The sequence below is a fragment of the Callospermophilus lateralis genome, chromosome 4, assembly GCF_048772815.1.
Source record: "Callospermophilus lateralis isolate mCalLat2 chromosome 4, mCalLat2.hap1, whole genome shotgun sequence".
Classification (NCBI taxonomy): domain Eukaryota; kingdom Metazoa; phylum Chordata; class Mammalia; order Rodentia; family Sciuridae; genus Callospermophilus; species Callospermophilus lateralis.
In genome coordinates, this window is record NC_135308.1 from 158883464 (window position 1) to 158909630 (window position 26167).

At 40.8% G+C, this 26167-nt stretch overlaps 1 protein-coding gene across 1 annotated transcript in view; it reads left to right on the forward strand.

Moving 5' to 3' along the window:
• Positions 1–8167: 8167 nt before the first annotated feature.
• Positions 8168–26167, forward strand: part of Grap2 (GRB2 related adaptor protein 2) — a 60666-nt gene continuing 42666 nt past the window's right edge. The window contains exon 1 of the mRNA XM_076853330.2: positions 8168–8243. The gene's annotated coding sequence lies outside the window, so the exon portion shown is untranslated. The remainder of the gene's footprint in view (positions 8244–26167) is intronic.

Consider the following 26167-nt stretch of genomic DNA (forward strand, 5'->3'; position numbering starts at 1 on the left):
GCAGCTCTTGTTTTGCACGGGTTCTGCCTATGACTTGAGTTTGACTCAGGAGGCCGCAAGCTCTGGCCGAGAGTAAAGGAGAATAATCAGAGAGAGTATCACTGCATTAGGAGGTGTTACTACTTCGATGGGGGTGGGGGTGGGGGTGGGGGCGATGCAATAGGAAGAGAAACTTCTTTGAGACCTAAATATGTGTTCATTAATCCATTCAATTAATAAATTCCCAGGGCTTGCCCTGTGGCAGACTCCATCCTAGGAGGAGTAACAGGAAAACCAGTGCATAAGACCTGTCCCTGCCCACTGAAATCAACAGCGACACCTAGGACCTCATCTCCCTGCTTTAATTAGCATTCAAAAAGCACGGTTTTGAGGTCTTGCTCTGCCATTTGCAAGTTAAGGCTTAATGACTCTGAGCCTGTTTCCTCATCTGCTGCTTCAGGAATAATCCACAGGACTGTGGACAGGAAGAACGGAGAGGTCTGGAAAGAAATTTTGAACAACAGAAGGTAGAAGCCGAGAGAGAATCAACTTCCTGCAGACACGGCCTTCTCTTGGCAATCCTTTCAGAGTGACCACTGTGTATGGTGGGCCTGCTGCCCGCCTCTGGGCCACCATTCCAGCCACCGCCAAATGCTGGGGCACGGTTTCCTGCTGAGGGGAACCTGGGCCACGGCGAACCTTCCAAAAGGAGGGCAGGTCATGATGGCGACCTGCAGCAGGGACCTTCCCTCACACGAACGCTGCCTGGGAGCCCCAGGGCCCTCCTGTGCCCGGCCCGCACAGGCCCGGGCTGCTGGCAGGGAACCGGGGGTGGGATGGCGGCCAGGATTCTCCAGCCCCTCTCCCACCGTACCCCATTACCTCAGGGAAGGCGCCAGCCGAGGCCCTGGGACCCTTTCCCGCTCAAATTCAAACCACCAGGTCCTGGGGGCACCTGCTCCAACCCAGCCGAAGCTTCCACGCCCTCACTCACTTCCGGCTCCTCACTTCCGGTCTTCCTCACTTCCGGTACCGCCCCCTCCGGGCCTCGAGGCGATAGATGGCGGAGGCCGAAGGGGTGAAGCAAACGTCTTCCCAGTCTGTCTACTTGTGACGCTGCCCTATTTTCCTTACGAAGACTAAAGTCTTACTATTTGTATGACTAGTGAGATTCTAACTGACTAGAAACATCACCCACTGGTGCTGATGGCCACCTCAAAGACAGAGACTTGAACAGAGACAAGCGCAAAGTGCATGCAATGGGCGGCCATGGACAGCCTCCATGGACAGCCTCCATGGACAGCCTCCAGTGGCTGAGGACTTGGCGCCCCGCCGAGAGGCGGCCATTGGTACATTCAGCTGATCTGCAGTGAGCACCTGTTTAGTGCCAGGCAGTCAGGAACCCGAGATAAAACACAGCCCGTGCCAGATGAGTTCACAGGCCCCTGGAGGTGACAGGCACCCTCACCAAAGAATGTGACAAGATATGTATAGCATAATAACAGAGGAAAGAGCATCTAATTCTGCCCAGGAATCTAAGGGCAGGTTTCGTGGATTGAATCTTCAAGGAACTCTCTATCCAGGGAGTTCACTGGATAGACAAAGTAGAAGAGGACGTAGAGGCAAAGGACGCATCATGTGTGAAGGCCTGAAAGCCAAGAGAACCTGTGATCTTGGTGAAACTCCAAGTACTGTAGTTACCGTGCCTGCCGCAAGGCTATTAGTGGAACAGTGGAAGGAGATGAAGTGGCAGAAGTCAGATCCTGAAGAATCTTGTCCACACTACTAGGTGATTTTATCCAGCAGGCATTGAAAATAGAATCAAGCCCATGTTTTAAAACACCTTGGTGACTGAGTGGAATACTGATTAGGATGGGAGGAGAAGACTTAGAGGATAGAAAAATGCTTAGTAGTTAAAATTTACATGTTCAGCTTCTAGTACTTCAGTTGTGATTATAGTAATGGCCAACATTGTCGGTACTGACATGTAAGCAGGTAAGTACAATATAAAATGAAAGGAGGTGTGAAAGAAGTCAGTGTGTTTGAAATACTATATAGCTGGTTATAATACAGAGTAATGGAGGTAGGGGCCAGAGGCATAATGAAATGGTGGCCTAGAAAACAGATAGTTCAGGGATTTCCATGACATACTAAGATATTTGGATTTTATGCAATAAAGTAGTGGGGGACAAACAGCAAGTGTGTGATACATTGAGTTATAGTTGATGAAGATTTCCTACATACATCTTATTTAAATTTTAAAGGAGTCCTGAAACGTAGGCATTTTTACCCCATTCTACAGATAGGAAGCTGAGTTTGGGAATATGCACTCATTCTACAATACTGAGCACCTGCATGTGCTAGCCACTATAGTGAGCCATGAGGATATAAGGAAGTTATAGTCTAACAATCTAATAGTGTAAACAGGGAGAAATCAGCAAGTTTAAATAAATTGTCACGAAAAAGACAGGCATAGTCAGAAAAGGCTTCCTGAAGGAAATGAGATTAAACCGTTTGTAGGAATAAACAGGTTGTAAGAATTTTTATGAATGTTTAACAAGCAAGTGATTTATTTGGAATGTAAACCCAAATCTCCTGTGTCCAATTCTGTGCTCTTTCCCCTGCTTGAAAGACCAATCTTTGGTCCTTGATCGTGAATTCTGTTGACATTCTTAGTCGCAATTCTACCTGTTTTATTTTGAGGTCAGAGATTCCAATTTTTTTTCTTTTTAAACCCATTTTCTCTTTTTAGAATGAATTTCTGCATGTTTGAAAAATAGATTGGAAGCAGAACAGAGGAATTGGAAGAAGAACAGAATGTTATAAGAGTTCTGGCAATAAGTGTTGAAGGCTGAACTAAAACAGAACAGAAGTCCCCTGTTATCCACAATTTCAAATTCAGTAGTTTTAGTCACCCACAGTCAACTGTGGTCCAAAAATATGAAATGGAAAATTCCAGAAATAAACAATGCAAATTTAAAATTGCATGCCATTCTGAATAGCATGATGAAATCTCTCACCATCCCACTCCATCCCACCTGGGACATGAAACATCCTTTTACCAGCGTATGCATGCTGTATATGCTACCCGTCCATTAGTCACTTAGTAGCTGTGATGATTATCAGATGAACTGTTGTGCTATTACAGTGCTTGTGTTCCAGTAACCCTTCATAGTAACCTAATGCTATGTCACAATGCCTAGGTCATTCACTTCATTTCATGATGTAGGCATGGTATCATCTCACATCATCACAAGAAAAAGAAGATGAGCACAGTACAATATTTTTAGAGAGATCATATTCACATTACTTTTATTACAGTATATTATTTTAATCTGCTATTAATAGTTACTGCTGTAAACCTCTTAGTGTGCCTAATTTATAATTTTATAATAGATATGTATGTAAATGAAAAAACATAGGATATATAGAGTTTGGTGCTACCCACAGCTTCAGGCATCCACTGGGGATCTTGGAATATGTCTACTGTTTAAAGAGGATCACTATAATGGGTATAGCCTGATATTTCGTTCTTCTCACTCTCCTCTGGCTCATATACTTTTCCGTATCTTGTTAAAAGTAGAAGCTACTGGACTTGATCCGAAATATATATGGGAATAAGGGAGAAGAGAAGGAAAAGTCCATAGTGACTCTTGCACCATGAGTGACTAGAAATGAATGGTTGTTCTTCAGCTTTAGGAGTGAGTCTGAGGGGCACGTTTGGCAGGAAAGATGAAAAATTCTGTGGTGTATATGTTGCCTATGAGGTGCCTTCGGGGAGGAGGAGTTTAAGATTCCCAGAAGACAGGAGAGTAGAGAAAACTGGAACAAAGGAGAGGGTTTGGGTCTAGGTTCACAGCCTTAGGAATCAGACTTAAAAGAGTGGTCAACACATAGAAGGTGATGAAGAGACCGATGGAAATAAGAGAGAGAGAGCAAATCAGAGACCGCAGTCCCAGCAAGGGTGGAAGTTCAGGAATAGTGAAGGAGTTGGTTAGGCTCAGCAGAAGCGCGAGATGCTACCAGCCTAATAGAATCAACCCTGTTAAAGTGACAGTAGGTAAGGGGGTCCATCTTATCTGCTTTCCTCCATTGGGGGGCACAGTTTAGTTGCATTGCTGTAGCATTCACCAGAATCAAATATGGTTCTATGATAATAATTTGGTTTGGGGTTTTTCCCCCTTTAATTTTCTGAACTTAAAAAGTGAACAAAGTTTGTTTCACTTTATTTTCAGAACACCACTTCTGATCTCCTGAGCTCATTTCTTCTCAATTCTGGGCCCTCTCAACTTTGGAGAGGGGTCTGTTATCCAAACTCTTTTGTCTTCTCTATCTACACTTGTTCCCCCAGTGGTGTTTTCCAGTCCCATAGCTTTCAAGACCCTTCCATACCAACAACTCTCAAGGTTTTATCCTCAGCCCTAATCTCTCTTGACCTCCAAACTCATGTATCTTTCTTGACTTCCCCATTGTTGTGTGTCACAAAAAAATTTCATTATGTCAAAAACCAAACTCCTGAGCTTGTCTTCCAGATGTGTTCCCTCACAGTCTCTCCTGGTTTGGTAAATGAAACATCCTTGCTTCTAGTTTCTCAAGCCACAAAATCTGGAGCCATTTTTTACTCTTCTCTGTCTCTCATATCTCACATCATATCTATTAGCTTACCTTTAAAATACAGTATGGCTGCCTACTCTGAATAATAAGCGATTTAATTGAACTGCATTCCAATATATGAATAATAATATTATCCATGCTTCTAAACATGATCACCCTGTATATTTGGAATCCAACCAATTCCCACCATCCTGTTCTAAGCCACCATTATCTCTTGCCTGGACTATTGCAGTAGCCTCTTCATTGGTCTCCCTTCTTCTGTGCTTGCTCCCTTAATATCTAGTTCCAATGCAGTAGTCAGAGCGAGCCTTTAAAAATCTAAAACCCAAGTCAGTTTATATCACTCCTGAGTTCAGAATCTTCCATTGGCTCCCATCTCACTCAGAGGAAAGTCCAAAGGCCTTACCATGGCCAGCCAGTCCCTGATGTTCTGTCCACTCCCCAACCTCCTCCCAGCTGTTCTCCACCTTGCTGCTTGTCTCAAGCCTGCCTCCACCTTCAGGCTTTGCAACAGCAAATCCCCACACCTGCAAAAGCCATTCCCACATGTCCACAGGGCTGGCTTCCTCACTGTCTTCTGGTCCTCTTTAACATCTTTTGATCTCCCAACATAAAATTGCACACCCCCATCCCCGTCTCAGCCACACTACTTACCGCTCTCACCCTGCTTTATCTTTCTCAGGACACTAGCATACATATTGTTTATCCCTTTACCAGAATGTAGGATCCAGAAGGGAGAAGACTGTTATGTTCACTGGTATATTACCAGCACCTACAGCAGGCCTAACACAGAGAGGGTATGCAAACTTCATTTATTGAATGAATAAAAAGAAAATGTCTGAATCCACACTATTGAATCAGCAGTGTACATTTTATCATAAAGTTAAACTAAGCATAATTATATGTAAGAAGTTCTGCTATGCCAGGCATGGGAGCACACACCTATAATCCAGCGGCTAAGGAGGCTAAGGCAGAAGGATATAAGTTTGAGGCAGCCTGGGCAACTAAGAGAGACCCTTTTCAAAATTAAAAGTTAAAAAAGGGCTGGGGATGTAGCTCAGTGGTAAAGCATCCCTGGGTACAATTCCTAGTACCACACACACAAAAAAAAGTTCTGATATTGATGGTGATCCTTTAGAAGGAACTGCTGAAAATTTTTAAACAAGTATGGTTTTGAATAAACTTTCTCCATTGTGGATAAGTGATATTTCATATATCCCTGAATCCTCCCAATTACTAGCTATTTTTCTTAGTGTCTAATGATGAGGACGGAAGTGCTAACAAGTTCACGGTAGGGTCTTTATTCGTAGGCTGTGCCTTTGTACTTGTTCATTAGAGAGCCATCATGAAATAAGCCACCAGCATAGCCCTCCTCCCCTCCCACTGTGCTGTGTAACACAGCTACCAATCAGTTATTACCAAAATAAGTTCTCTTTGAGATTCTTCTGTTCTGCACTCTGCCTCACACTTAAAGGGGTAGGGATTATATTCTTTCTGCTGTGAGGAGGGGAGCACCCTGTGAAAAAAATTAGCTTCCCCTTGAGGGTACAAGCTAAAAACCCCCTGATACTTTCTGTATGGCACCAAATAAACATTTTCCCTTCCTTCCCACTTCTCAGCCATGGAAGTGTAAGGATTCACTGTTCAACACTTTAAATGACTGACTTGGGAACCGCTGAAGAATAAGGATTTCAGTGTTCAGAAACTTGGCAATGGAGCTCAATATGATGATGGAACCTAAAAATGTCCTTAGACCATGAAGGCTGGAGAATATAGAGGCCAATGGTGAGATGTTTTTGTTTTAAAATCAGCAACTAGGTTTTTTTTTTTTCTTTAAAATGTCTATCTTTATAACATATAGGAATAGTGGGTATCCCATTCAGATGTAACTTGGATTTAAGAAAATCAGTCAAATTTGCATTAATAAAAAGAAAGCCCATTATGAAGGAGTTAGGAGTAGCAAATGCTTCCTTTTTTTAAATGTTTTTCAGACTATGTTTTTTAAAAAATATATTATATTCATTTATTTATTTATTATATTCATTTATTTGTATGTGGTGCTAAGGATTAAACTCAGGGCCTCACATGTGCTAGGCAAGCGCTCTACCACTGAGCCACAACTCCAGCCCCAAATTGCTTCCTTTAACTAACTCTATATTTACTGAGCATCTACTCTAAACAAAGTACCTTACTGATTCTACCAGATTCCTTCTTTTCTATTTCAATAAAAATAATAAGCAGTTATGACCAAGGAAAAGGCTCTTTAAAAAGTAAATCTTGACAGGGGACTGGGGGGGAAAGAAGGGGTCTGGGAATGGGAAAGACAGTAGAATGAATCAGCATAAGTTTCCAGTGTAGCTCCCATCAATCACAAGAATGGGAAGTTATTCTCCATGTATGTATGATATGTCAAAATACATTCTACTGTCATGTATAACTAAAAAGAACAAAGGGAAAAAAAAGTAAATCTTGAGCACAGTTTATGTATACAGAGTCCACAGAGATATAAAAGCTGGCACCTCAAAATGCAGAAATGCAGAATAAAATTTTAGAGCCCCCAATTGAGTTTTATATGAAACCCTCCCTCCTTCTTGGGATTCCAGAGACTAATTCTGGAAATATCCTGGAGCCAATATTTTCCTCTTCCTCTTGGGTCCAGCCTCCAAACTCTGAAGGGCTCCACTAAGCAAATAGCATTGTGTCTAATTTTATGCACAAGATGCATGTTGACAATCCCTTTTGTAGCATGAGCAAAGAGAAAGGAAGAGGCCTTCTCAGGTGGCAGTTGGTATGGGGGGAGGGTGAGTTGTACATTTGAAGGTAAGAGCTAAGGAAGTCGTCGAAGGTGACAAAACTCTAAGTCAATGAGTTGTTCTTAAAATCCCAGAAGGCCTCAGTCTAACCTGCTCTAGAGAGAGTCAAATTCAGAAATCTTAGGGGCAATCCTTGTTAATGCCAGACAGTGTGGATGTGGCAAACCTGATTCATAGATTTTTTGGTCAAGAGTCCTAATATAAGCTGGAAAGTAATGTTATGGGCTGAATCCACATTTTCTCTGAAATTTACCATTGTGCTTATTCAAGACTGATTTCAAATGTTTCCCCTCACAGCCTTCATGCTTCTCTGGATGCAAGGACCTACTCATAGAAAATGAGGATTTTCCTTAAAGGCAAACAGCATCTTGCTGATGGACCATGTCCAGGGTTCGAAATTTTCCTATGTGAACGTAAGTATTCAGAGGAGATATTGTTAAAATTGAAACCAATCATAAAGAAGCAAAAGTGTTTCGGTGAACCTCCTGCATTTTAGTTCAACTCTGGCAGCAAGAAAACAAAACCACATAATCTAAGGCTCACACCCAACTCTCTGCAGCCGGGTATCTGCTAGTTCCTGTGTGGTTTGCCTATAGACTGCTGGGAGGACTGGGGGTAGTTGGAGGAAAGAGTAAGCGGCCCAGAGGAGGAGACGACGCTGATGGATCTGTAAGCTTGCACCCCTCTCTGTGGTACTTGGAAGACGGCGCAAGGTAGATCTGTACTCTGAAATGCAAAAGTTTTGATGTTTGAATTCATCTTCCTGCTTGCAAGAGAGGATTCTAATAACACAGTGTCAAAGCCAAGACACAAACTCAACCTCTCCTCTTCCAAAAGGTATGTCATCATACAACCTCGATATGCATCCTCTAGAAACCTCGAACCGTTTTATGACTTACAAAATGTTCTCCCCTACTCAAATCTAATTAAAATGAATTCCATGGGGCTTTCTATATTGCTTTTAATATTTTAGTCAATCATCTAAGTTCTCTAAATCTTTTGCAGTGACAATATTTGTGGTGCTAGGACTTGACTTCTATCAGATACACTAGGGAAGACTTGGTCTTCACTCAGCCCAGAACAAAAAACCTCCACTAATTGGCGTCAGAGCCATCTCAGAGAAAGACTTCCGAAGCTGGGGTCACACAAGTCAAATTCCACTTCGCCGTAGTCAGCCTTGAATCCAAATTGGGGAGCAGGAGGTGGTAGGGGGCTGAGCAGCAATGAACGAACACCAGACTCTGAGGGCAGGTCTCTGTGTGCTCAAATTGCCATTTGTCAGTATTTATGTTCCCTTTACAAAGAGCTCCAGTTTGTGTTCCTTTACAAAAAGAAAACTTTCCATTGAAATATATTTGGAGAGAGTATTGTCTATGTTTGTCTCTTTATTAATAGTTAGGCTATTCTGACTGTCTCCAATTGAGGTGTCCAGTTTAAAGATAGCTCCTTTAAGCTCTTTGTCCTCAACTGTTCTGAATGTGGGGAGATGGATTCCAACAACTTCACTAACTTAAAAGTTATTATATTTATATGCTTGAATTAGGCCCTTGAATTTGGCTCAAATAAAGTATATGTAATTTTTTGTACTTTATTGAAAACACATCAGTAGATAAATTAATGGAGAGATGTTAGGATCTAAAAATTCAATGAAAAATTTTTATGTGCAAATATTACCTCAGGACAGAACACTTCAGGTCAAAGAATCTTTTGTTCTTTGCAACTACAGTTTTCCTAAAAGTTCTTTACTGCATATCTTTCTTTTCATATTTTTGTTTTCAAATACTTTCCTTTAATAACTTGATATTGTATATATAAAACTTTGTGTTTATAGAATAATTTTAAAGTGATCCTCTGCCTAGATCATCCACTATTAAAAAACAAATGTAAATAGAGAACTATGTAAGTGCATTTAATTTTTTTAGAATTGTGATTTGTATTTTTTTCAAGAATTTTCTGTTCTTTTTGTAAAAGAGAGTTGGCTCTATATCGTTGACTAAAACTACCCTTTAGAGTCAACTTTAAGTGTCTCCCATATAGTAAAATTTAATCTTATTTTCCCTAAATTGTAATAGCTTTATCTTTTTGAAAATGACTTTACTGAGCAGTACAGGAGGTGACTGATCTGTTCAATATGAATAAATATTTCTGCTAATATATTATCCCTTTGAATATCTTCCACATTGTGAAAGTCCCCTTTCTTTTTTATTTCAACGGTTCTACCTCTACCTCATAGGAGTGGTGTAGGAATAAATGAGTTAATGTAGACAGAGTACTTCAAGAAAAAGGCAAGATGACATCATTATTATTTCTTTGAATCCTGATCACTTTCTTCCCATCTCTTATACAAAATTCATCTCATTCACTGGCTGAGTTCATCTCTTCTGGAACCATTGCCTTCTGGGAGGTGGAAAATGATCCTAATTCCCATATGCTTATTGATTCCCAGAGCATAACAACCTGCTGGTGTTGGAAGCTTAAAGGGCTCATGCATGAATTTGAGCAGAACTTGCCTCTTTTCCTGGGTCAAGAAAAGTCTGTCATTATTCAAAAATATGTCATTAAGGGTGATTCCGTCAGGATTTCTTAAATAAGTAACAGCGACTGCTGAATTAACCATAGGTCAGACTGTTCACGATCATGCTCCTAAAACAAACTTGAAACTTGTTCAAGAATCTTCATGAGCTTAGTTATTTGAACCAATGATTGGGGGAGTTTGGCCACCATTTTGTCCAAGTCTCACCCAGTGTCTCTTGATCTGTAAAGGAGCAACTCAGCCTCATGTGTCTCTCCTTTCATTCTTCTTTCCTTTTTTTTTTTTGTCTGTGCCACTTGGCCATCTCAGTAAAGTATAGCCTCATTTAACAAACATTTAACAGCATTTATTGAGATATTAGCTATGTGCCAATACTATTGTTGAAGAGAACTCAATACTGAGTTCTCTTCAACAATAATTTTCAATAAAGTTGAGCCAATAGAAATTCAGTAAACAATTTTTTTTTTTTTGGTACCAGGGATTGAACCCAGGGGCACTTAACCACTGAACCTCCCCAGCCCTTTTTATTCTTTATTTTGAGACAGGGTCCCATTAAGTTACTTAGGGCCTTGCGGAATTGCTGAGGCTGGCTTTGAACTTGTGATCCTCATGCCTCAGCCTCCTGAGTTGCTGGGATTGCAAGCACATGCCACCTTTCCCAGCTCAGTAAATAATTTTTAAAGTAGTTTTTTACAGTATGAATTTATAGACAAAAATTTTAGAGAATTAAAAGTAATTATTGCAAAGAACTTGGTGGTAAAACTCTTGTTCTCCAAAGGTGTAAGATATTTATCTTATAAAGTAAATAAAATGTCTAAATTTGAAGAAAATTTGAAATATTAGTACAATGAATACCTCTCTACTTATCACTTAGGTTCAACAACTGCTAACTTTTTACTCCATTTCCATGTATTTCTTTCTGAATGTTTATAGAATAATTTAAAAGTGAACCTCTGTCCAAAAGCATTCACTATTAAAAATACAATGTAAGTCACAGGTAAAATGACATTTCACTCCTAAATAATTCATACACATCTAAGAATAAGGACAGTTTTCTATGTAATCACAATACCTCGTTATACCTAAGACAATGAATAGTAATTTCTTAATATCATCTAATGGCTAGTCCACATTTAACCTTCTCCATTTGTCCCCCAAATACCTCTTACACAGAATCCAATTTATTTTTTTATTTTATTTACTTATTTACTTACTTACTTACTTACTTATTTTGAGTACCAGGGACTGAACTCAAGGGCACTCACCCAGCCCTATTTTTTCTATTTTATTTAGAGACAGAGTCTCACTGAGTTGCTTAGCATCTCGCTAAGTTGCTGAGGCTGGTTTTGAATTTGAGATCCTCCTTCCTCAGCCTTCCAAGCTGCTTCCAAGTATTACAGGTGTGCATCCCAGCACCCAGCTGGGATCCAATTTTTTAAAAGTAAAAACATATTTTATTATTTGGTTTTATATCTTATTATTCAGCAATGGATTTTTTTTTTTTAACTGTTAGGCCAGTTATCTGGCAGAATGTCAATGTTCTGCATTGGTTGTTATTTCATGATTAATACCCTCTTTATTTCATGTAAAACTCCAAGGTAGGACTGAACATACAACTAGGTTTTGGTTGAACATTCTTTACAAGGTGCTACAGGGTGCTCCATATTGTGTCCTCCCAGGAGGCACAGAATACCAGGTTGTCTCACTAGCCGTGGTGCTAAGTTTGATCATGGCTCAAGGCAAAGAGTGCTCAAGGCGATGATCTTTCCTTGTAAAGGTACTTCACCCCCTTTAACAATCAGCAAGTAATCAGAGGGGGCCACACTTTGGCACTATGGTAATATCCCATTTCCCAAAAAACTCACACCCACTGATTTTAGGTGATAATCCTTTGTCTAAATCAATTATTCCATTGGTGGTCACATATATATTTTATACACTTGGGTGAGGGATAAAACAGAAATTCATCATTAGCAGCATCAGCTGCAGCTGTAAGTATTTATGGAGTTCAAGAATTCAGATGGTTAATAATAGGAGTAATAGGTAACACTGACTGAGCACTTGCCATGGAGTCAGACAGCCTGAGTTTGAGCCCAAGCCTGCACTTACCCAGTGAACTGGACAAGTTTCAATCTGCGTTTAGTTTTCTTAAGCTACAAAATGAGAGTAATAGTGATATCTATTTCATAGGATGTTTTTTTTTTTTTTTTTTTAAAGAGAGAGTGAGAGGAGAGAGAGAGAGAGAGAGAGAGAGAGAGAGAGAGAGAGAGAGAGAACTTTAATATTTATTTTCTTTAGTTATCGGCAGATACAACATCTTTTGTTTGTATGTGGTGCTGAGGATCGAACCAGGGCCGCACGCATGCCAGGCGAGTGCGCTACCTCTTGAGCCACATCCCCAGCCCCTCATAGGATGTTTTGAAGATGAAATAATTTATATAATTTCCCAACACAATGTGGTATTGTTATTATTATTATTTTCATAATTATTAGCCATGCATTGATCTAACACTCTGCAGGTATTAATTTGTTTACTTCTCCTGGCCCAGTGAAGACAGTGCTTCTGTTAGCCTTCTTTCACAAATGAGAAAACTGAGATACAAAGAGGTCAACTACCTGGAACAGGTTTCCTGAACCTAGCAGATGGGTAGAGCCAGGATCTGAACCCAGGCAATCTGATTCCAGAGCATTCTCTCTGAAACCTGGTGTGTGGTATGAGGACCGATACTAATGGAAATGAGTGGAAATCAGCAACAGGGTCCCCCCACCACACACACCCTCGCCCCCACCCTCCCCCCTCAACACACACACTCACACACATACACACACACCCTCCCCACCTACCCACCCACACTCCCCCCCCACACACACATTCCCAGGTTTGAAATTATTGAAAATCTGAGCGCATTGCTACCAAAACACACTCTAGGTTGCCTTCATCTGAATAAGAATAGCATTCTATTAAGCATGATAATTATACATGTTGCATTTACATAGCTTAAGGCCCCATGTAAGAAACTTCAAACATAAAATAGAAGTGAAAAGAGTCAAGATGGAGGAAGAGGAAGTTGTTGGAAGAAAAAAAAATCTGAAAGGAATAATACAAGAGGGGAGTTATGAAGCCTCAGAGCCTCAGGGCAGAAGATGGTATTTTGATAGAGTCAGGATGGAGGAAAAAATCATGGTCATTTTTCACATTCCTGTACTATAGAAGATTTTACCACTACAACACCAGAGTATAAGCCTTGTCAGATTTATGGAATAAGGCACTGGGTTTCTCATGGGAGGATGGATGGGCGTTGTTAGCAGGTGACTTCCTGGCTGGTGATCTCCTAAGGTACTCAGTGAGTCAGTCAGTGGCTTCTGAAACAGCTGTATCCAGAAAGAGCCTTACAAAGGAGGTACTAGTCCTTGCCCCTTCATTAGCATGACAAAAGGGTTCCAGTGCTGTGCCAAGTCTAATCCATTCCTTAAATTGCCATTATAGAAAGCTCTCAAGTGTAATTTTCTAAAGAGAACTAAAAATAAGCAAGGGAAAGAAAATCCAGCATTAATAATGTTTTTATGTATTTCAAACACAGTCATCCTAAATTGGTTCTGCCTTTTTATGTTTTTTAATGAAAAACAGCCTAATTGATCAATTGGTCATGAATAATACTTTCTCATTTGTTTTTCTCTACACCCCTCAGCCTTTGAGAGCCACAGGCTGGATGTGTGGGCCTACAAATGGTTTACAACTTGTGTCTTTTGTCTAGTGCTTTATGGGAAAATACTGGAAACAAACCACTGAGAACTCTGTAGGAACTCAGTAAATAATAGGTAGATAGTTCTCTGGTTAAATATGATTTTAAAGAAATATCTCTAGGAAATATTATTAGTACACAAGTAGGGGAAAACAGTCTGGTGGATTCATAATTTAAAGTTTCTATCCATCATTTTATAGGTCATAGATTTTAGCCCTTTAGGGAACAAAATATAAAGTCAGATAGCTGAAAAAGCTCTCCTCTTGCAAAGAGATTTGTTCTAAAAATACAGATTATAGAATCAGTTAGGCCAGCAGGAGGATCTCAACCATCCGTTAAATGTAAGAAATTTGTCAAATTTTAATACCTTCTAAGTTGATGGTCTGTATTCTGATATCCACCGCACATGGTTCTCACTGGTGGTGGTTGTGGGTGGGAGGTGAGGGGTGGGGAGAGTGTCACTGACATGTTTGGAAAGCCAATAAAGGCTATGAAAACTGTCCCTGGGGGTGGGGGAGCCCCTGCGTCTAGCTTCATCCTCAACAATTATACCCCAAATTTCCCAGGTGCCATCTACATATGTTCAATAGGAAAAATGGCTTTATCTACAGTAACTCACACTAAACCCGATGGAGCTTCAGAACGGGTTTTCACACACTATCTCCTTTGATCCGACTGTGGTCTCTGAGTAGACACATCATATATTTTACCTCTCATTTTGCAGAGTGGGAAAACCAAAGCTGGACAAGGTTAAGTGACTTGTACAAGGTCATATTGCTGAAGTCTTCCAGGGCTTGGCCCAGGGCTGCTGGGCTGGGTCAGGCTCCTCACCCCCACGCAGCTCTGGGAATAGCATTCTTGAATACGGGAACCCGTGACAGGGCTTCTGCAAATCTGAATTCTGGCTCTACCGAGAACTACCTACGTGACCTTGAACAAACCGCCTGACTTCCTTGGCCTCAGTTTCCTCCTCGGTCAAGTAAAAGATCAGGCATGTTCTCTGAAGTCTTTGGTTTTTTGTTGAAGTCTTCCTAACCTACTAAGAGCAGAGGGAAATGACTTTTTCTGCCATGGACCGTGAGACCCTTTGCCCTTTTCCTGAAGGTCACAAAAGCTGGCATCCAGATCTTGGTGGATTCCTTTGCAGGTTCCACACCTATTAGAAGCAATAGATATCAATGGTGCTTTTGTGGGTGGCTTGTGTGTCATTCTGTTGGCCACCCCTTTGGCTGCAGGGCTATTTCATAGCAGCTGTCCTCTGCCCCTGTGCTGTGCATTGGGCAGACATGCCACAGGATGTCATTACCCTGCAAGGGCCGTTAAGAGTGTCACATGGAAATAAACGATGCTGATGGACTTATTAGGATTTGTAGACCCTGTCCTTCTGAGGAGGTTGTTCCTTTTGAAGGACACCAGGACTTCTACCTGATTTTTCATTGTTAAGAGTAATATCTTTAATATCCCTGCAATGGGCTTGGTCGTAGGAGACTCCTGAGAGGGTGTGCAGCTCTGCACACGGACGCTGAGACTAAGAAAGGACATAGCCACCTCTCCTCCTTGACTTTTGGACTGTTCAGGGCCACGTACGCTTTGCCTGGATAGGCTGGCACCTCAGTAGCCAGAAAGGTGGCCTCTCTATTTGTGATTAACAGCTGATGATAGGAAATTGGGGCTCTGCTTCTCAGCCTCTTGCTTTTTAAATTTATTAAGTGGATTTCAGGCTGATAAGTGGGGTCATATCCACTTCTTACAGATGAGTGTATAATTTGCTGTGTAGCGTGTCAGGTCCTTGGGCTGTGGGAGGCAATACTGTGATGGCAGAGGTTGCGTACAAACCCAGCTGCTCTTCCGTGTTCCACCCTCAGCCCTGCAGATAACTCAGCGTGGCCCATACACTCCTATGTCCTTGAGCAAAGTGATAGCATTCTTTAACCCCCAGTACAAAGGACTTAGAAAATTCGTGCATTGCTACCCAAAAGCATTTGTTTATATTTGATGTAATGTAAATATGCAGTATCTCACTTTTCTAAGATTCAGAACATAGTTCTTCCTTATTTAAGCAAACTCATTTTGTAGAATTTTATTTTCTTAGATTGATTTTTTTTTTCAGTGCTGAGATCAAACCCCAGACCTTATGCATGCTATACTCCCAACCCTAATATTTTTTACATAGACTACACAGTTCACATTAAGAACCAGGGTCTGACTGTGTGATATTGTGACTTGACACTTTGTGTGCTGTAAATCTCCAAATAAATGAAGAAAGAGAAGGTATGGGTCTCTCCTAGCTGGAAAGAAATTCCCAATGCCTTGGAACAAGAGACATGAAACTGTAGCCAGTAGGTTTTCTTTTTCTCTAGCATGGTAAAATTAAAATGTAAGAAATAAGATTTATTATCCAACCAACTTTGTCAGCTCATATTATTTCATAAAGTGAAGGGTCAATTCAGTGTTATTATCATCAAGAGAGTACACTGTGATGCTTTGTCAAGTAGATGCTATAAAAAATTACCTGTCTGGTTACTTTAATTCATCTTTTGGCTATCGTCTGCAGAAATTCCCTCAATCCCTAACTGATGGGTACCCAGATGTACTGAGAACATTTAGCGTAATAAATACAAAAACATAATAGAGTCCTTTTCCCTAAGGAACTTCTATCTCTTGGGGAAACCAGGACAAACAAAAGAAAATGCTACCGTAATACAGAACTCATGACAGGAGATGACAGTAAATGGCTAGAGTTGGGGGTTTTTAGAGAGGGCTTCTTGGAGGAGGTGCGCCTGTAGGCGGAGAGGTAGGTGTATGCAAAGAGGCACAAATGCATCCACAAATTTTTAACACCTCAAGGAAATCGTGGGAGGAATAGGGTCTTATTCATTCACTGAAAAGGTTTATTTTGCAAACAAAGAAGCCCCTCATGAAATTTTTTTCCCCCTGGAGATCCAGAATTAAACTGCACTTCAGGTTCTCTTCCCAGATAGGCTACTCTACCCCACTCTAGACATGCCTCCCAAAGTCTTCTTTTTCAAGCCTAAAATTTCTTGGTTCTTTTAGCCATTCCTCTTGTGTGGTTTTGCATGCTGCCATCCTTTTAAGTTCTCACCTCTGATGGAGTACTCACCTCCAATTCAATTGTGGTGCCCAGAATGGAACAAACAAAACTTCTCCAGGAGTGGCCTGACAATGCAGAACACCATGGGGTGCCTGCCTCCCTTGACCTATACCCTATGCTTCTATTAATATGGTCCACAATTGCAATAGCCTTTTTGGCACTTATGTCACACTGCTGACTCATACTGAAATTGTGGTCAACAAACCCCATGGGTTCTCATGCATTACTCTTTTAAACCAGATTTTCTTATTCTGTAGTTATGCTGTTAATGTAAGGGGGCAGGGAAGACTGTAGACACAGAGGTTTAAATGTAGTGACATTTATCCCTATTACACTTGATTGAATTGATAACAACCTTTCAAAATATTCCAGAGCTAGCACATTCACTCTCCTTTCTGGCAGGAGAGTACTTTTCTCGTGGTGTAGCAGCATAGCTAATCTGATACTGGATCCTAGCCTCAAAAGCATCAGAACCCCCCTTATTCTCACCTTCCCCTTCATAAATCTGCAACTCTGGACAAATCTGCATTTTTTTTTAGACAAAATAACGGACTTCAACCTTCCTAACTATAAAATAGGAACAAATGTGAATGCCAGTTTACTTCCCAAGGATATGCAACAATGAGTCAGACGTCTGCAAAACCCTAAGCAAATGTTACTCATCGACAGTTATTATATCAGAAAAGGAAAAGTTTGTTTCAGACTCTCAACAGCTTTCAAAAATGTGATTATCCTTATCACTACACATTACAGTTAATGGGCAGTCATTTATGCAACTATTTTAAAGATATAACTGGGTTATCTGATTTGGGATTGTAGTAATATCCTGTGATGTTAATATAATTTTTGCATGAAATTATTCATAATTCAAGTAAATGCCACAGGCATTTCTTCTTTGCAAGACCCATCAGAAATGACTCTTGAATTGTATAAGTGCATGTGAATTAGAATTAGCCAAATGCGTAAAAACCCACACACTCTTATGGATTTGTCAAGTTCCTAGAGAGTCTCCAATACATCTATAAAGACTACATTCATTCTAAGTTAATAAGGAAATGGGGTCAGTGATGGATCGACATGAAGATTAAATAGCAATATCTTTTTTTTAGGTATTTCTGTCTGTTTTTTTTAATATCTTTATTTTGTTTTTATGTGGTATTGAGGATCGAACCCAGCACCCTGCACATGCCAGGCGAGTGTGCTACCGCTTCAGCCACATCCCCAGCCTAATAGCAATATCTTTAAGCAAAAAAAAAAAAAAAAAAAAAAAAAAAAAAACTATACTACAGGAAAAAATTAAACAATTTTTATGTAATTCTCTTCTCTCCAACCCCTCTACCACCCAACCCTACCCTAACCATACCATAGACTTCTAGTAGTAACAAAGTGAAAGACTTTTGGAAATGTAGATCTTCATCTCTGGCTAAAGCAGAAAGCTCACAGGTAACTGTATAATTATAAATATACATATTTATAGAGCTAAGAGAAAATGCCATATTTCTAAACATGCCCCTGTGAACAGTTTTTGTTCATTTCAGAAAAATTCAGGAACATCCATGTTTTTCTAGTCTGTCAATAATTCAAATTTTAATGTTGCTCTTGTGATCTTGTAATTATGGAGTCCAAAGCCCCCCTGTCACCCATGATTGGTAGCTTGACCTCCATAATCGATACAGCAAATGTGATCCCAGGAGCAGTAGCACTAGCACCGCCTGGGAGCCTATTAGAAATGAGGACCTCAAGTTAAGTCTCCACCAATGCTCCAAAAAATAGAAGAAAGGAAGGAAAGAAGAAAAGAAGGAAGGAAATAACTCTCAGACTCTTCCTCAAACCTCCTGACTCAAAACTTGATTTTTAAAAAGATTTTCTGGTGATTCTTATACACAATAAAGCCTGAGAAGAATTTGTCTAGAGTTAAGATTTCTTTCCATTTTACCCATCAACTGCTTTGTGTTCCAATACAAAACACACAATCCCATGTGGTTTTAGGTAAGAGTGTATAGTTATTAGTTCAAATTTTACCAAATTTAGCCAGGTGTGGTGGAGCTCGCCTATAATCCCAGTGACTTGGGAGGCTGAGGCAGGAGGATCACAAGTTCAAGGCCAGCCTCAGCAACTTGGGGAGAACTGGTCTCAAAATGAAAATTAAGTAGCTCAGTGGTAGAGTGGATTCAATTCCCAGTATCACCAAAAATAAAATAAAATAAAATAAAATTCACAATCCATCCAGTTCTTTCCCAAAGTATGTATAACTAGCTTTAAAGTACTTTTGCTTTCCTGGGCCTCTGTAGAGTAAAGTTTTCTCCACCACCACACCCCAATCCCATGAGGGACATTTGGCAATGCCAGAGATACTTTTGGTCATCATAGGTTAATAAGGAAATGGGGTCAGTGATGAATTAGGAGACACTTTTGATAGATAATTTGAGAGTGGGTAGAGTCCAGATGGCCCCCACACAACAAAGACTTTACTGCCCCCAAATCTCAAGGTGTGGAGGCTGAGAATTACTGTTGTAGAGATGTGGTTTCTGGAGAAAGACTCCAATGTGCAATTATATAAAGTTAGAATGCTGTAGGAGCCCAGCATGGTATGATATGGCCAGCAGAGAACATAGCAGTGTCAGTGGCTGAGTGGCAGGAGTCTGGGGGACAGGAAGTAGAGAATTCTCTCACAGCCCTGTGCACAGTCAGCACAGTAACAGGGTTTGGGGTCCAGGGATTGGGCACCAGGGGTGAAGCATAGGAGGGTTTGGGGGAGATGTAGCCTGGAGGGACAGACAGAGAAGCTTTCTTTCCTAGACGATACTAGTTATGATCTCAAAATCATGTAAAACCCCCAAATCCAGAAACCATAGGAGAGCACCACGACAGATTTCAGGTAAATCCAGTAAGAAGGAAGTTAGGAGCAAAGCAAGAATCCCACTTACTAGAACTGGGATGCCTTCCCGCCAGGCCAGCAGCAGGGGTGACCTAATGCAAGGTCAGCTAAGTCACATCCAATGAGCTTCTTAAATCCCTGAGTCTACAGCATGCTTGGCTTGCAAGAAGCGGTCAAGTGCTTCTAGCTATGGAGGAAGATGGACAAGAAGCAAGCCAGGAGCTGACCCTGGCCCCTGCAAAACTACAGGATAAGGAGCGGAACAGAACTGGGGAGGTCCTTCAGGTCATTTTTCTCCTGCAGGGCACCTAAATCATTTTCAAAAGGTTATCTACTCTCAACTTTAAAATTTCCAGAGAAAGATTTCTTAAGGACCCATTGGTACCTTATAATCCATCTAAGTCAAAACTGCTCCCCTACCCCTGACCCCATCCCCCTCATTGGGCCGAAAGCTGGCTTTCCTTCATCGCCTTACAACCCACGATGGGGAAGAACACCATGCGCCCTCTGCCACTGCCACGCACGAGCTTCTCTCTCCAGGCTGCGAACCTACACTCCGCAGCCATGTCCCTCTGAGAGGCTCTCCACCCTTTCATCCCTCTGTTCTCCTCTGGGTCTGCTCTGAGTCTTGCCTGCTTAGTTACCACCTAAATGTATGTATTAAATATACGCTGTGTGTAGACTGCTCTCCAAGCAGGAAAAGCGAAGAAGGGAGAACATGAGAACACTCACAGCTTTGGCGGTCTCATTAGTCTCTTTCTTCTTTCTCCAAGGAGTTGTCGATCTTGGACAGGTTTACATTCTGGCCGGAGCAATATTCTTTAGGCTAAGTTCCACTGAAACCTTTTGGTTGTCTGGCAAATGTTTTCACTGTGACCCTCACCTGAGGATAAAAGGGTACACTACCATCTGAAATAGCTCTGATGTAAATTTAGCTGTAAATAAAACTGGGATAAATGCATTTGTTCAGTTCCAGAGAAGATGCTCTGTGTGGATTTTGTTTCAAATGGATGGCAAAGGGAATTTATCCAACTGAACTCACTCGCTTTTCTGTAAGTGGATTAATTTCATTTCACATCGTGTCTCTAAGCAGGAGAGTAAGCTGACTCTCGACAGCCTAAATGGATATGTTGATGCTGCCGACATCAGTAAGGTTTATTCCAACTAAATTGCAACAATAATGGTGTCCTGGTTGTTTTCCCTTCTAGAAAGTAATTGTCAAGGTGTGACAGTTTAGGAAGTGCTGTGAAAAATTGTCTATTAATAATACAGTAGCCGGGGTACTATAGGATGAGAGAGAAGACAGAGATGTCAAATGAGAGGGACAATCCTCCCTTCCTAGTTCCTGAACCAGTTCTTTGCTCCCCAACATGGTTTCAAAAATTATTTTCTTCTTCTATAAGCATGATCTGAATTTTCTGACTTGTGTTGCACACGGTACTGTTCATGTTAGTCACCCAGCCCCACTGGGCCAGAAGGGCACTGACTCTGTGCACCCCCCTAAGCCCACCACATCTCTGGGATCTCCCTGCCACTGTGCGTTCGTCTCTTGGCTCTGCATCCCTCTTGATTTCCAAAGCCACCATCCCATTGTCCTCCTGGAACGCTGCATCTCTGTCTATACTGGGGCCTTCTCCTTTCATTTCTTCCCAATTGCTGATTTTATCCTGTCTCCTGCTTCTAACACAATAAGGCGGCGAGTAGCTTCTATAACTACTAGTTACTTTCAAAGGAAATCACTCCTGGAGATGAGCCCCGTGGTGTCACAGGGCTGTTACATGGAGCAAATGTAATAATGGGTATGAAAAAGCAATTCGTAAATGGCAACATACTCTCCAAAAGTAAATTATGACTATTATATGATTTTAGGGTTTAAAAGGCAGCTGGATGATATATAAAAATTCAGTAAATCTCAGGAACACAGTTGAAATAGAAAATTAGAAAATTTGGGGCATTCACCCTTCCAACTTAATAAGCAGAGGCTTCTCAACATATTTTACAGCCTAAACACACCCCATAAGCTCTGTTCTGAGGACAGTGTCTGCTGTCCAACCTGGCATTGCTCAGGTCACCTTCCAAACTCCAAGCCAACCTTCAAGGGCTAGCCTCAAACCCACACCTTTTTCCCAAGACAAGAGAAATTTCTTTTTCCCAGGCACACATGTCAGTCTTATTTTAGAATTATTTCTGTTGGTTTTGTTCTCCTGAATCGACCATTAACCCCTGAGGGGCAGGCAGGACCGTCTTAGCACCTATAAGCCTACACTCCCAAAGAGGCTTACTGCACCAGCATGAATGGAAGTAAATAGAAACAACAACTCAAATTAGAGTGGTCAGAAGAGAAACAAGAGAATGCTCCAGACCAAAAGTGTCCTACAGATGTCTTGTCCCAGAGGCTAGCCTCAGATTTGGAAGGCCTTTCGTGAGCATTTGCAGGACCTCTCTGAAATGGAACAGGGCCTATTAAATAGGCTCATAAAAATCCTCTGAATGATGAGTGGTGGGTTTATTATTGTCCTCTGTAGTTTTCTGTGCATTTAAACATTTTGGTTTTTTAAAAATATTTATATTTTAGTTTTAGGTGAATATAATATCTTTATTTTACATTGATGTGGTGCTGAGGATTGATCCCAGTGCCTCATGCATGCTAGGCGAGCGCTCTACCACTGAGCCACAACCCCAGCCCTGAAACATTTTCTTTTTTTAAATGAACACAAGAACCCCCATCAGATCTAAAAGTTAAAGTTGAATAAGTTTCATTATAACTTGATTTTCAGTCTAAAAGTTTTCCTATCATTTGAATTATAAGTCATCCTTCACTTCCCAGCTGATTTGGACTTTATCATCTAAATATGGTGCCGGTGAAATATGAGTTCTTAGACTTTCACACCACGCAGCTTCACGGCATCCATATCAAAAAGAACTTGCACAGAGTATGAGGCTCTTGGAGGAGGAAAAGTACTTTAAAAAAAAAAAAAAAACAACAACAACAGATAACAACGTTTTTCTATACCTTTATTTTATTTATTCATTTTCATGTGGTGCTGGGGATCCAAACATGCTAGGTAAGCGCTCAGCCACTAAGCCACAACCCCAGCCCCCCCACCCTCCACCCCGCCCCCCAGGAAAAGTACTTTTTAGCACATTAAAACAAAAATCTTTGAGCTGTTTTATTATTTTAATACTTTAGCAAAGAAATGATTTTTTTTCCAGGTGACTTTTTGAGGAATCATCTTTAGAACAATTAACCATGGAGGAATTGTCAAGTATGTAATAGGTGTTCAAATAAATGTTTTTTAAAAGGTCAAGCCCTTATAAACAAAAGATAACTGCAGTCATTTAAAACAGGAGCAAGGGGTATTGTTTCTTATTGCTTCTCTTAGGTATTCAATAGAAATCTTTTTTAAAACAATTTTTAATGGAAAGCTGGGGAAAAGATCAGACAGTTTACAGGAAACTGTCCTGTGGAGAGCAGATTGTAACTATGTTGGTGACAATGTGATCCACAGTGGTGTGAGGGATTTATTGTCATTGAGGATGGAAGCTATGTGGTGACTGTGACAGAGGACTAGCTCAGAGCTCCTGCCCATGCCAAGCTCCTTAGCATCACTCTGCTCTTTCATCTGTGGCCTGAGGCCCCCCTCAATTATTTCATGTGCTGCAGTCTTGGCACAGACCCCACTTCATAACTGCAGCCAACTTCCCCAACAACAGGCCTCGGCCCCTTCACCTGCCAGAAGCTTCTTGTTCTGAGAACTTCCCCTGGAATCCCGGGTTTGCAGTGATTGAAAAGGGAAATAGCTATCTTTGTAGACTTAAATAAGGGGTCTTGCACAAAACCACTCAAACTCATCCTTAAGACATGCTAATTTCTCTTTTCTCTCTCTTTGATTGAACTGTTGACCTCCTGGCTGTGTAACTAGCTATTACCTCAGGTGTGTTTGGAACGTTTTACCCTAACCATTCTAAAAGGTAATTAGCATCGCCCTGCTGTAGTTGAAGCTGGTCCACTGGGGCTGAGATCTCCCTAGATGGCACAAAGACAGCAGAATTGTGAATGTTCTGGGCTCAAAAAAAAAAAAAAATTAAAAAGTCCCTAAGAAAACCCCATGACATGGAGGGGGAAATTCAAATCATTGATGTTGCAGACCCTCTTTTGGACCCACATAAGTTGTAGAAGGATCTAAACATAGAGGGGTTTGTAATTCTTCTATTTAAAAAATGAAAGCAGTTCTGTTTTCTTAGAAGTCTGCTTATGCAACGTGGCATCTATCACAGTCCTGGGTTGACCAGACCCCAAACTACCTTTTGGAGACATGGCTTTAACCCCCTCAAGAAATGGGTGGCATTTTAAGGTGATCTCCCACTTATCCTTGCAATGACAGATGGTATAGAGAATGAGCATATTCTCTAAACAGCAGTATGTTTAGAGGAGACTAAAGGGGAGACTGAGGCCCAAAGAGGCCCTGTCACTCATGCGTTGTCACAGTTCTCCTTGAACCATCCCCATCCCTCCCACTAGAGAAGGAGCTCTTAGTTTTCGGCATTGAAACCACCTCGTGCTGCCTTTTCAGCTATTTCACTACTTGCTTCTAAGTTTGGAATCAACCTCAACTACTATGAAATCTTATATGAATAGCAACAGATTGCTTCATTCCTGGGATCCCAGAAGGTCTAGCTCACTACAGAGCCCTTCAGATGCCCCACTTGGGCTCTGAAGAATTCAAACTATAGGGCTGGGGATGTGGCTCAAGCAGTAACGCGCTCGCCTGGCATGTGCAGGGCGCTGGGTTCGATCCTCAGCACCACATAAAATAAAATGAAGATGATGTATCCACTGAAAAAAAAATGAAAAATAAATATTTAAAAGAATTCAAACCATTGGGAAAGAACCCACCCGACTCTGCCATTCCCCTCGTCCTTCATTCTAGAATGTGCTTTAATATGCAGAGTCGTATCACATAAACAAACATTCCTTATTATGACAATAACATCTTCCCTTAATTGCAAAAATATTTCTGACCTGGATTTATTCTTGTCATGGCTGTGCGAGCAAGCAGAGTCTTGTTTGCCTCTATAATTTATTAATAATGTATTAATTAGCTCCCCAGTGCTGCCCAAGCAAGGAACAGAGAGGATTTATCTAGATCATGAAAACTGAAACAAAGCTAACACTTTGTTAATTATGCTTTAAAGGCAGTTCCAGACATAAATAGTGTGGCGAAATTTAGGTCTAACTTTTGAGAGACTTTTGAGAAACATTTATTTAGCACCTACTATGTAGAAACTCAGAAAGGCCAAGAAGGCTAAGATATAAAATTGGCCAATTTAATTATGGTTAACATACAATAAAAAGTAAGGAAATAAAAGCATCTTGTTTTGATTTAATTTAATTAACTTAAATATATTAACTGGAACCATATGAAATTGAGAATATCCAACTTTTTTTTTAACCCCAAAAGTGGCAATTTCATATGATTCAACCTAACATGAAGATACTCTTGTCATATTGTACCAGCTCCTAAAACATTATAATTTTCATTTTCTTTCTGTTTTTTAAACTAACTGGTTCATTTCAAGTTGAAGTTGCATTATTAAAAATAAACAATACCAGAGGGTAAATACAGGTTGGAGAGTTGACTCCTATTTTTTACATGTAGACTCATAGATAACATGTGTTTTGTAGTTTCAAAGTTTCAGGTTTAATTAGATCCTTCTCTTGGTTCTGCTTAGAGTTACTGTCTCTGCTACCTGTCCTTTCTGCATGACATTTTCCAACTCCATTCTCAAGCAAAAGAATTGTCATCTTCTTATAAAACCATCATCTCCATCCCCATCTATCTGCAGAGGTGTTTAATTGCAGAACACTCCTCTTATTTTGAAATATTGCTCCATAGAGATTAAATCCAACATCCAGCTTTGCCCTGAATCACAGGTTACTAAGGAGTCAGAACAGGTGCCTGTACATGTATTTCACTAAATCCTTTCTCCCAGTTCCTTCAGTGTTTAACACATATTTACTAAACACCTATTTTGAGCAAGGGTTGAGTAGGTCATCTGACAAATAGGAATCATATCAATAAAAATGTGCACTTTCATAGAAAACAAGGTGATGCTGGCCATCCACAAGGCTCTGTCCACCTAATCCTATCCAAGGAGTTAAGAGCCATTGTTGCATCCATGTTAAAGATGAGAAAACTGAGGCCAAAAAAGTTAAGTAACTCCTAGAACTCGAATTCTTAACCAACCATCAGTAATCTATCTGGTTACTGTGGGGATGTTACAAAGCAAGAACTTTTTCTTAGACCATGAACTCAAAGAGTGACAAGTTGCAGCACCTTCTGACGCCCTGAGCTGGTAACTATCTACCCAGGCTTACCCGTGTCTAATGTCAAAGGACGTGTCCTCCTGGGACACTGTGTTCTCCCACCGGGGCCTACCTGCCACCGGCCCCTGGTGCATACAGGGACATGTGCTGCCTGGCGTATTCTTGCA